At 35.3% G+C, this 10924-nt stretch overlaps 1 pseudogene; it reads right to left on the bottom strand.

Annotated features, from left to right (window-relative positions):
- Window positions 1–1359: 1359 nt before the first annotated feature.
- LOC124029261 lies at window positions 1360–6047 on the bottom strand (annotated as a pseudogene).
- Between the last annotated feature and the right edge of the window lie 4877 nt (window positions 6048–10924).

The following is a 10924-nucleotide window of genomic DNA, read 5'->3' as shown; positions in this document are numbered from 1 at the left end:
GGGACAAATCATTCACTAAACCTTAAACCTCAACTAAACCTCATAATGAATAATGTGGAAATTGAGCAAGTTGAGGCGACTAAACCTGCTTGGTTTAACCCTGGATTGTAAACTGTCATGGTCAAAACATTGATACGACAGAAGCTAAGATGGGGAGAAGTCTGTCCATAATAAAGTGATGCTCTGCCTTCTTAACAACACTATCAACAAGGCAGGTCCTACAGGCCCTAGTTTCTACCTTCTTAACAACACTATCAACAAGGCAGGTCCTACAGGCCCTCGTTTCTACCTTCTTAACAACACTATCAACAAGGCAGGTCCTACAGGCCCTAGTTTCTACCTTAACAACACTATCAACAAGGCAGGTCCTACAGGCCCTCGTTTCTACCTTCTTAACAACACTATCAACAAGGCAGGTCCTACAGGCCCTAGTTTCTACCTTCTTAACAACACTATCAACAAGGCAGGTCCTACAGACCCTAGTTTCTACCTTCTTAACAACACTATCAACAAGGCAGGTCCTACAGGCCCTAGTTGTGTCGCACCTGGACTAAAGGTGTCCCAAGCTTGTAGCGTCATAACAAAAGAAGACTCGAGGCTGTAATCGCTGACAAAGGTGCTTCAACAAAGTACTGAGTAAAGGGTCTGAATACATATGTAAATGTGATATTGCAGTTAATATTTTTTTTTTTATAATTCAAAAAAATAATTATACAAATCTGTCATTATGGGGTTGTGTGTGTAGATTGATGAGTTAAAAAAAATATTTAATCAATTTTAGAATAAGGCTGTAAGGTAACAAACTGTCACCCCCCCCCCCCTTAAAAGATTTAGATGCACTATTGTAAAGCGGCTGTTCCACTGGATGTCACAAGGTGAATGCACCAATTTGTAAGTCGCTTTGGATAAGAGCGTCTGCTAAATGATGTAAATGTAAATGTAATGAAGAAGGTGAAGGGGTCTGAATACTTTCCCTTCGCCGGGCAGATGGGCTTGGGACATTTTTGGCAAAATTAGGATTACACTCCTGGTTGTTGCTGACAGATCAGTCACCGGATGGCTCCACATGATTTATAAAATAAATAACTAAAAATAACTAAAAGTTAGAGTGAAGCAAAAATTTCCTTTTTTATTTCAGTAACAAAACAAAAGATAAAATGTGTTTTTAACAGTGTCACTACAATGTACCACATGAAATCTGGAGCTCCCTTTTATGAAAGACTGTACACTAATCACTGGACATCTGGAGCTCCCTTTTATGAAAGACTGTACAGCGATCACTGGACATCTGGAGCTCCCTTTTATGAAAGACTGTACAGCGATCACTGGACATCTGAGCTGCATGAAAACTGTACAGCCCCTGGACATCTTGCAGAAAAAGCCATTGATTTTGACATGAAACCTTCTCACTGCTCACCATCATTAATGCTTCAAAACATTTTCGTATTCACATTTCATTAGAAGGGGGCAATACTGTGGTAGAGCGGACATGTTTCACGATAGGAAATGGATTTTTACAGTCTTCTCTCTGTTGGTTTTGGGACACTAGGGACCGCTTTCCCAAAGATTAAGAGGAGTTTGACTCCGAAAAAAAAATATTAAAAAAAACTCTCATTGAGCTTGCTCCTTAGTTCAGGACTATGAATCTGTGACCAGTAGAGTGGACCCAGGCCAAGAAACACAAGCTGGGCAACTGGCACCTCTGACTTCTACCTTTAAATAATCTGTTACATCACAGGCAGTGACTGTAAGTTAGATATTGGAAGCTGTGGAGATCATCAGTCTATTACTGTCATCTTGAAAAGGAAGCTTACTGCTACTGTAAATGAGGCGAATTGGGTTAACTCACTACTCATGTTGATATACACCCCCGCCCTCCTCCTCCTCCTCCTCTGCTCCTCAACATCGAATTAGTAGCTTTTTCAGTTACACTACTGATTAGGCCAGTTTGCTGACGATGGCCTGGTTGAGAGTATTGAGCTGATTCGTCCATTTATCTAAAGCCATGTATCGGGCTCCGTTCCTCTTCTGGTGATCCAACTCCAACAGTTGGTTGACCTGGTCGATGCGGCCGTTGATCGTGCTGACAGGTATCGGAAGAAATAGAAGGTCAAATTATGGTCAATTCATTAAAAAAATATATTTAAAAAAACTTATGGTGCATTTAAAATTTCTACAATAATCATGATATCACCAACATGCAATTTACCCGTCTAGAATGCATTGAACTAGGAGGCTTTCCACGTCACAGACATAGATGTTTAACTCCTGAAGGAGACAAAAAGAAAAAGTTTAAAAAATATAAAAACTTAAAAATGTAGAGATTTTTTTAAATTTTTAAAATTCAAAATAAAATTAAAATGCTAGAGATCTTACCTTGGAAATAAAAGGTATGTGTATTCTCGTGTAGGCTTGATTAATTTGATAAGCACTTGCGTCCTTATATTTCGTAATAACTCTGAAAGACAAAAAAAAAAAAAATCAAGAAAAATACATTATTAAATAGAAGGAACTTTCATATAAACACCTGCCACCAGGTATACCGATTTATAACTTGTTAAAACGAGGTTTACTAACTTACTAATGAAGTAAACATTACCAGGTATACTAACTTGCTAATGAAGTAAACATTACCAGGTATACCGTGTATAACTTGTTAAAACGAGGTTTACTAACTTACTAATAAAGTAAACATTACCAGGTATACCGATGTATAACTTGTTAAAATGAGGTTTACTAACTTACTAATGAAGTAAACATTACCAGGTATACTAACTTACTAATGAAGTAAACATTACCAGGTATACCGATGTATAACTTGTTAAAACGAGGTTTACTAACTTACTAATGAAGTAAACATTACCAGGTATACTAACTTACTAATGAAGTAAACATTACCAGGTATACCAACTTACTAATGAAGTAAACATTACCAGGTATACCGATGTATAACTTGTTAAAATGAGGTTTACTAACTTACTAATGAAGTAAACATTACCAGGTATACCGATTTATAACTTGTTAAAACGAGGTTTACTAACTTACTAATGAAGTAAACATTACCAGGTATACCGATTTATAACTTGTTAAAATGAGGTTTACTAACTTACTAATGAAGTAAACATTACCAGGTATACTAACTTACTAATGAAGTAAACATTACCAGGTATACCGATTTATAACTTGTTAAAATGAGGTTTACTAACTTACTAATGAAGTAAACATTACCAGGTATACTAACTTAATGTAAACATTACCAGGTATACCGATGTATAACTTGTTAAAAACATTACCAGGTTTACTAACTTACTAATGAAGTAAACATTACCAGGTATACCGATGTATAACTTGTTAAAACGAGGTTTACTAACTTACTAATGAAGTAAACATTACCAGGTATACTAACTTACTAATATAAACATTACCAGGTTAAAATGAGGTTTACCAGGTAACTAACTTTACTAATGAAGTAAACATTACCAGGTATACTAACTTACTAATGAAGTAAACATTACCAGGTATACCGATGTATAACTTGTTAAAACGAGGTTTACTAACTTACTAATGAAGTAAACATTACCAGGTATACTAACTTACTAATGAAGTAAACATTACCAGGAATATACATGTATAACTTGTTAAAACGAGGTTTACTAACTTACTAATGAAGTAAACATTACCAGGTATACCGATGTATAACTTGTTAAAATGAGGTTTACTAACTTACTAATGAAGTAAACATTACCAGGTATACTAAACTTTACTAATGAAGTAAACATTACCAGGTATACTAACTTACTAATGAAGTAAACATTACCAGGTATACCGATGTATAACTTGTTAAAATGAGGTTTACTAACTTACTAATGAAGTAAACATTACCAGGTATACTAACTTACTAATGAAGTAAACATTACCAGGTATACCGATGTATAACTTGTTAAAACGAGGTTTACTAACTTACTAATGAAGTAAACATTACCAGGTATACTAACTTACTAATGAAGTAAACATTACCAGGTATACTAACTTACTAATGAAGTAAACATTACCAGGTATACCGATGTATAACTTGTTAAAACGAGGTTTACTAACTTACTAATGAAGTAAACATTACCAGGTATACTAACTTACTAATGAAGTAAACATTACCAGGTATACTAACTTACTAATAAGTAAACAGGTATACTAACTTACTAATGAAGTAAACATTACCAGGTATACCGATGTATAACTTGTTAAAACGAGGTTTACTAACTTACTAATGAAGCAAACATTACCAGGTATACTAACTTGCTAATGAAGTAAACATTACCAGGTATACCGATGTATAACTTGTTAAAACGAGGTTTACTAACTTACTAATGAAGTAAACATTACCAGGTATACTAACTTACTAATGAAGTAAACATTACCAGGTATACTAACTTACTAATGAAGTAAACATTACCAGGTATACTAACTTACTAATGAAGTAAACATTACCAGGTATACTAACTTACTAATGAAGTAAACATTACCAGGTATACTAACTTACTAATGAAGTAAACATTACCAGGTATACTAACTTACTAATGAAGTAAACATTACCAGGTATACCGATGTATAACTTGTTAAAACGAGGTTTACTAACTTACTAATGAAGTAAACATTACCAGGTATACTAACTTACTAATGAAACATTACCAACCGATTACCAGGTATACTAACTTACTAATGAAGTAAACATTACCAGGTATACTATGTATAACTTGTTAAAACGAGGTTTACTAACTTACTAATGAAGCAAACATTACCAGGTATACCGATGTATAACTTGTTAAAACGAGGTTTACTAACTTACTAATGAAGTAAACATTACCAGGTATACTAACTTACTAATGAAGTAAACATTACCAGGTATACTAACTTACTAATGAAGTAAACATTACCAGGTATACTAACTTACTAATGAAGTAAACATTACCAGGTATACTAACTTACTAATGAAGTAAACATTAAGGAATATACATCAGTGTGAGAGGGACGTCTAGACCATACCTTCTATGTGTTCTCTTATGAATGGATCATCCATTATGTTACTGTGATTGGTCTTCAGGATCTTCTCAAACTCTGTGATGTCATTGTTCTGGTAGGAACTGGAGGGGGGGAGGAGTTTAAACATTAGTATTAGCATTTCAATAATCAACCCGTTTGTGTAGCAGACCATGTGTAGACAAACAGCCAAAGCAACAACCAAAAACACACAAAACACTTCCAAGAAAAGTTAAGATCGTAATAGTGAATGAGATGCAGTATTACCTGACCAAGTTAGTCATTGCAAGAATGTCTGGATCATTTTTATAAGGTTTAGCCTAAGAGGAATCAAATGTCAACGTGAGTAAAGATCCTCCAACACAGCGCAAACTGTACCAACTGTACCAATGTTCACTAAAATAGGAACCTGCGATAGGCTCCTTTATACAATATGTTTAGGACATCTTTACAAAAGCAAATTCTAAAAAGTCTGTACTATAGAGATTAATCAATAAAACCACATTTCCCACCTTCATTGAAAAAGTTATTCCAGGACTTGTTTTTTTTTTTTATTGATTTTTATTTAAAAATAAATAAATAATAATTCAATCGGAGTCTGGGAACCATCCCTAAGAGATTAATCTCTGATCACTAATGAGACCTTTCATACCTCCTGTGAGTCAAAGGGGTTGATTCCAGACTTCATCAGCATGTTGGCCAACACCAGGTATTTCAGACAGGTGGTCCGTCGAGGACTCCCCGATTCATCGTAGTTCTTAAACGCCTCGAAGAAGTCTGTGAGCCTTCTCAAACTCCCCTTCTCTCAAATGCATTTTACCTCCACACTCTGGAGAAAACAAAAACAAGAGACCGGACGGACAACATGGTCCTGATAAAGGAACCCCTCTACTTGTCTCCTACTTAAATTCCATTGGAGGACTAGGTCACGGAGGAGGGACCTAGGATCTTCTTCTCCAATACATTTTGACAAAGAGACGAGGAGAGAGGATGCCAGAAAAATAGTGAAAACCCTTGAGAAAAAGAGCCCTTGAATGTGTCTAGGTTAAATAGTTATATAGTTAAGGTGTAGGTAGAGATGTGGTTATATAGTTATGGTGTAGGTAGAGATGTGGTTATATAGTTATGGTGTAGGTAGAGATGTGGTTATATAGTTATATAGTTAAGGTGTAGGTGGTTATATAGTTATATAGTTAAGGTGTAGGTGGAGACGTGGTTATATAGTTATGGTGTAGGTAGAGATGTGGTTATATAGTTATGGTGTAGGTAGAGATGTGGTTATATAGTTAAGGTGTAGGTGGAGATGTGGTTATATAGTTATATAGTTAAGGTGTAGGTAGAGATGTGGTTATATAGTTATATAGTTATGGTGTAGGTGGAGATGTGGTTATATAGTTAAGGTGTAGGTAGAGATGTGGTTATATAGTTAAGGTGTAGGTAGAGATGTGGTTATATAGTTAAGGTGTAGGTAGAGATGTGGTTATATAGTTAAGGTGTAGGTGGAGATGTGGTTATATAGTTATATAGTTAAGGTGTAGGTAGAGATGTGGTTATATAGTTATATAGTTATGGTGTAGGTGGAGATGTCGTTATATAGTTAAGGTGTAGGTAGAGATGTGGTTATATAGTTAAGGTGTAGGTAGAGATGTGGTTATATAGTTATATAGTTAAGGTGTAGGTAGAGATGTGGTTATATAGTTACGGTGTAGGTAGAGATGTGGTTATATAGTTAAGGTGTAGGTAGAGATGTGGTTATATAGTTAAGGTGTAGGTAGAGATGTGGTTATATAGTTATATAGTTATGGTGTAGGTAGAGATGTGGTTATATAGTTAAGGTGTAGGTGGAGATGTGGTTATATAGTTAAGGTGTAGGTAGAGATGTGGTTATATAGTTATATAGTTAAGGTGTAGGTGGAGACGTGGTTATATAGTTATATAGTTATGGTGTAGGTAGAGATGTGGTTATATAGTTATATAGTTAAGGTGTAGGTGGAGATGTGGTTATATAGTTATATAGTTAAGGTGTAGGTAGAGATGTGGTTATATAGTTAAGGTGTAGGTGGAGATGTGGTTATATAGTTAAGGTGTAGGTAGAGATGTGGGTTATATAGTTAGGTGTAGGTAGAGATGTGGTTATATAGTTATATAGTTATGGTGTAGGTGGAGATGTGGTTATATAGTTAAGGTGTAGGTAGAGATGTGGTTATATAGTTAAGGTGTAGGTAGAGATGTGGTTATATAGTTATATAGTTAAGGTGTAGGTAGAGATGTGGTTATATAGTTAAGGTGTAGGTAGAGATGTGGTTATATAGTTAAGGTGTAGGTAGAGATGTGGTTATATAGTTATATAGTTAAGGTGTAGGTAGAGATGTGGTTATATAGTTATATAGTTAAGGTGTAGGTAGAGATGTGGTTATATAGTTATATAGTTAAGGTGTAGGTAGAGATGTGGTTATATAGTTAAGGTGTAGGTGGAGATGTGGTTATATAGTTAAGGTGTAGGTAGAGATGTGGTTATATAGTTATATAGTTAAGGTGTAGGTAGAGATGTGGTTATATAGTTATATAGTTAAGGTGTAGGTAGAGATGTGGTTATATAGTTAAGGTGTAGGTAGAGATGTGGTTATATAGTTATATAGTTAAGGTGTAGGTAGAGATGTGGTTATATAGTTAAGGTGTAGGTAGAGATGTGGTTATATAGTTATATAGTTATGTGTAGGTAGAGATGTGGTTATATAGTTAAGGTGTAGGTAGAGATGTGGTTATATAGTTAAGGTGTAGGTAGAGATGTGGTTATATAGTTATATAGTTAAGGTGTAGGTAGAGATGTGGTTATATAGTTATAGGTAGAGATTGGTTATATAGTTATGGTGTAGGTAGAGATGTGGTTATATAGTTAAGGTGTAGGTGGAGATGTGGTTATATAGTTATATAGTTAAGGTGTAGGTAGAGATGTGGTTATATAGTTATATAGTTATGGTGTAGGTGGAGATGTGGTTATATAGTAGAGATGTGGTTATATAGTTAAGGTGTAGGTAGAGATGTGGTTATATAGTTATATAGTTAAGGTGTAGGTAGAGATGTGGTTATATAGTTACGGTGTAGGTAGAGATGTGGTTATATAGTTAAGGTGTAGGTAGAGATGTGGTTATATAGTTAAGGTGTAGGTAGAGATGTGGTTATATAGTTATATAGTTAAGGTGTAGGTAGAGATGTGGTTATATAGTTAAGGTGTAGGTAGAGATGTGGTTATATAGTTATATAGTTAAGGTGTAGGTGGAGATGTGGTTATATAGTTATATAGTTAAGGTGTAGGTAGAGATGTGGTTATATAGTTATATAGTTAAGGTGTAGGTAGAGATGTGGTTATATAGTTATGTAGGTAGAGATGTGGTTATATATAGTTAAGGTGTAGGTAGAGATGTGGTTATATAGTTATATAGTTAAGGTGTAGGTAGAGATGTGGTTATATAGTTATATAGTTATGGTGTAGGTAGATGATATAGTTATATAGGTTAGGTAGAGATGTGGTTATATAGTTAAGGTGTAGGTAGAGATGTGGTTATATAGTTAAGGTGTAGGTAGAGATGTGGTTATATAGTTATATAGTTAAGGTGTAGGTAGAGATGTGGTTATATAGTTATATAGTTATGGTAGTAGGTAGAGATGTGGTTATATAGTTAAGGTGTAGGTAGAGATGTGGTTATATAGTTAAGGTGTAGGTAGAGATGTGGTTATATAGATATAGTTAAGGTGTAGGTGTGGTTATATAGTTATATAGTTATGGTGTAGGTAGAGATGTGGTTATATAGTTAAGGTGTAGGTAGAGATGTGGTTATATAGTTAAGGTGTAGGTAGAGATGTGGTTATATAGTTAAGGTGTAGGTAGAGATGTGGTTATATAGTTATAGTTAGTGTAGGTAGAGATGTGGTTATATAGTTATATAGTTATGGTGTAGGTGGAGATGTGGTTATATAGTTATATAGGTAGAGATGTGGTTATATAGTTAAGGTGTAGGTAGAGATGTGGTTATATAGTTAAGGTGTAGGTAGAGATGTGGTTATATAGTTAAGGTGTAGGTAGAGATGTGGTTATATAGTTATATAGTTAAGGTGTAGGTAGAGATGTGGTTATATAGTTATATAGTTAAGGTGTAGGTAGAGATGTGGTTATATAGTTATAGTTATATAGTTAAGTGTAGGTAGAGATGTGGTTATATAGTTATATAGTGTAGGTAGAGATGTGGTTATATAGTTAAGGTGTAGGTAGAGATGTGGTTATATAGTTAAGGTGTAGGTAGAGATTATATAGTTAAGGTGTAGGTAGAGATGTGGTTATATAGTTAAGGTGTAGGTAGAGATGTGGTTATATAGTTATATAGTTAAGGTGTAGGTAGGTTATATAGTTATATAGTTATAGTGTAGGTGGAGACGTGGTTATATAGTTATGGTGTAGGTAGAGATGTGGTTATATAGTTATGGTGTAGGTAGAGATGTGGTTATATAGTTAAGGTGTAGGTGGAGATGTGGCTATATAGTTATATAGTTAAGGTGTAGGTAGAGATGTGGTTATATAGTTATATAGTTATGGTGTAGGTGGAGATGTGGTTATATAGTTAAGGTGTAGGTAGAGATGTGGTTATATAGTTAAGGTGTAGGTAGAGATGTGGTTATATAGTTAAGGTGTAGGTAGAGATGTGGTTATATAGTTAATAGTGTAGGTAGAGATGTGGTTATATAGTTATAGTTAAGGTGTAGAGATGTGGATATATAGTTAAGGTGTAGGTGGAGATGTATATATAGTTAAGGTGTAGGTAGAGATGTGGTTATATAGTTATATAGTTAAGGTGTAGGTAGAGACGGGTTATATAGTTATATAGTTAAGGTGTAGGTAGAGATGTGGTTATATAAAGGTGATGAGATGTGGTTATATAGTTAGAGTGTGAGGGATGGCAGAGCTGATGTAGGTAGAGATGTGGTTATATAGTTAAGGTGTAGGGAGATGTGGTTAGATGTGTCTGTAGAGATGTGGTTATATAGATATAGTTAAGGGTGAGGTTGAGACGTGGTTATATAGTTATATAGTTATGTAGGTAGAGATGTGGTTATATAGTTATATAGTTAAGTGTAGGCAGAGATGTGGTTATATAGTTATATGATTAAGGTGTGAGTAGAGATGGCATATAGTTAATGTGTAGGTGTGTGGAGACGTGGTTATATAGTTAAGGTGTAGGCAGAGACGTGTCTACCTCTGATGACTCCCATGATGAGAGGGTGAGGGATGGCAGACTTGATGTGTAGAGACGTGGTTATATAGTTAAGGTGTAGGTGGAGACGTGGTTATATAGTTAAGGTGTAGGTAGAGACGTGTCTACCTCTGATGACTCCCATGATGAGAGGGTGAGGGATGGCAGACTTGATGTGTAGAGACGTGGTTATATAGTTAAGGTGTAGGTGGAGATGTGTCTACCTCTGATGACTCCCATGATGAGAGGGTGAGGGATGGCAGACTTGATGTGTAGAGACGTGGTTATATAGTTAAGGTGTAGGCAGAGATGTGTCTACATCTGATGACTCCCATGATGAGAGGGTGAGGGATGGCACTTGATGTGTAGAGACGTGGTTATATGAAGTTATGGAAGAGATGTGTCTACCTCTGATGACTCGCCATGATGAGAGGGTGAGGGACAGACTTGATGTGTAGAGACGTGGTTATATAGTTAAGGTGTAGGCAGAGATGGTTCACCTGATGACCCCATGATGAGAGGGTGAGGGATGGCAGACTTGATGTAGAGACGTGGTTATATAGTTAAGGTGTAGGTGGAGATGTGTCTACCTCTGATGACTCCCATGATGAGAGGGTGAGGGATGGCAGACTTGATGTGTAGAG

This window comes from Oncorhynchus gorbuscha, unplaced genomic scaffold, assembly GCF_021184085.1.
Source record: "Oncorhynchus gorbuscha isolate QuinsamMale2020 ecotype Even-year unplaced genomic scaffold, OgorEven_v1.0 Un_scaffold_5924, whole genome shotgun sequence".
Classification (NCBI taxonomy): domain Eukaryota; kingdom Metazoa; phylum Chordata; class Actinopteri; order Salmoniformes; family Salmonidae; genus Oncorhynchus; species Oncorhynchus gorbuscha.
This window is presented reverse-complemented; position numbering and strand designations above follow the sequence as displayed.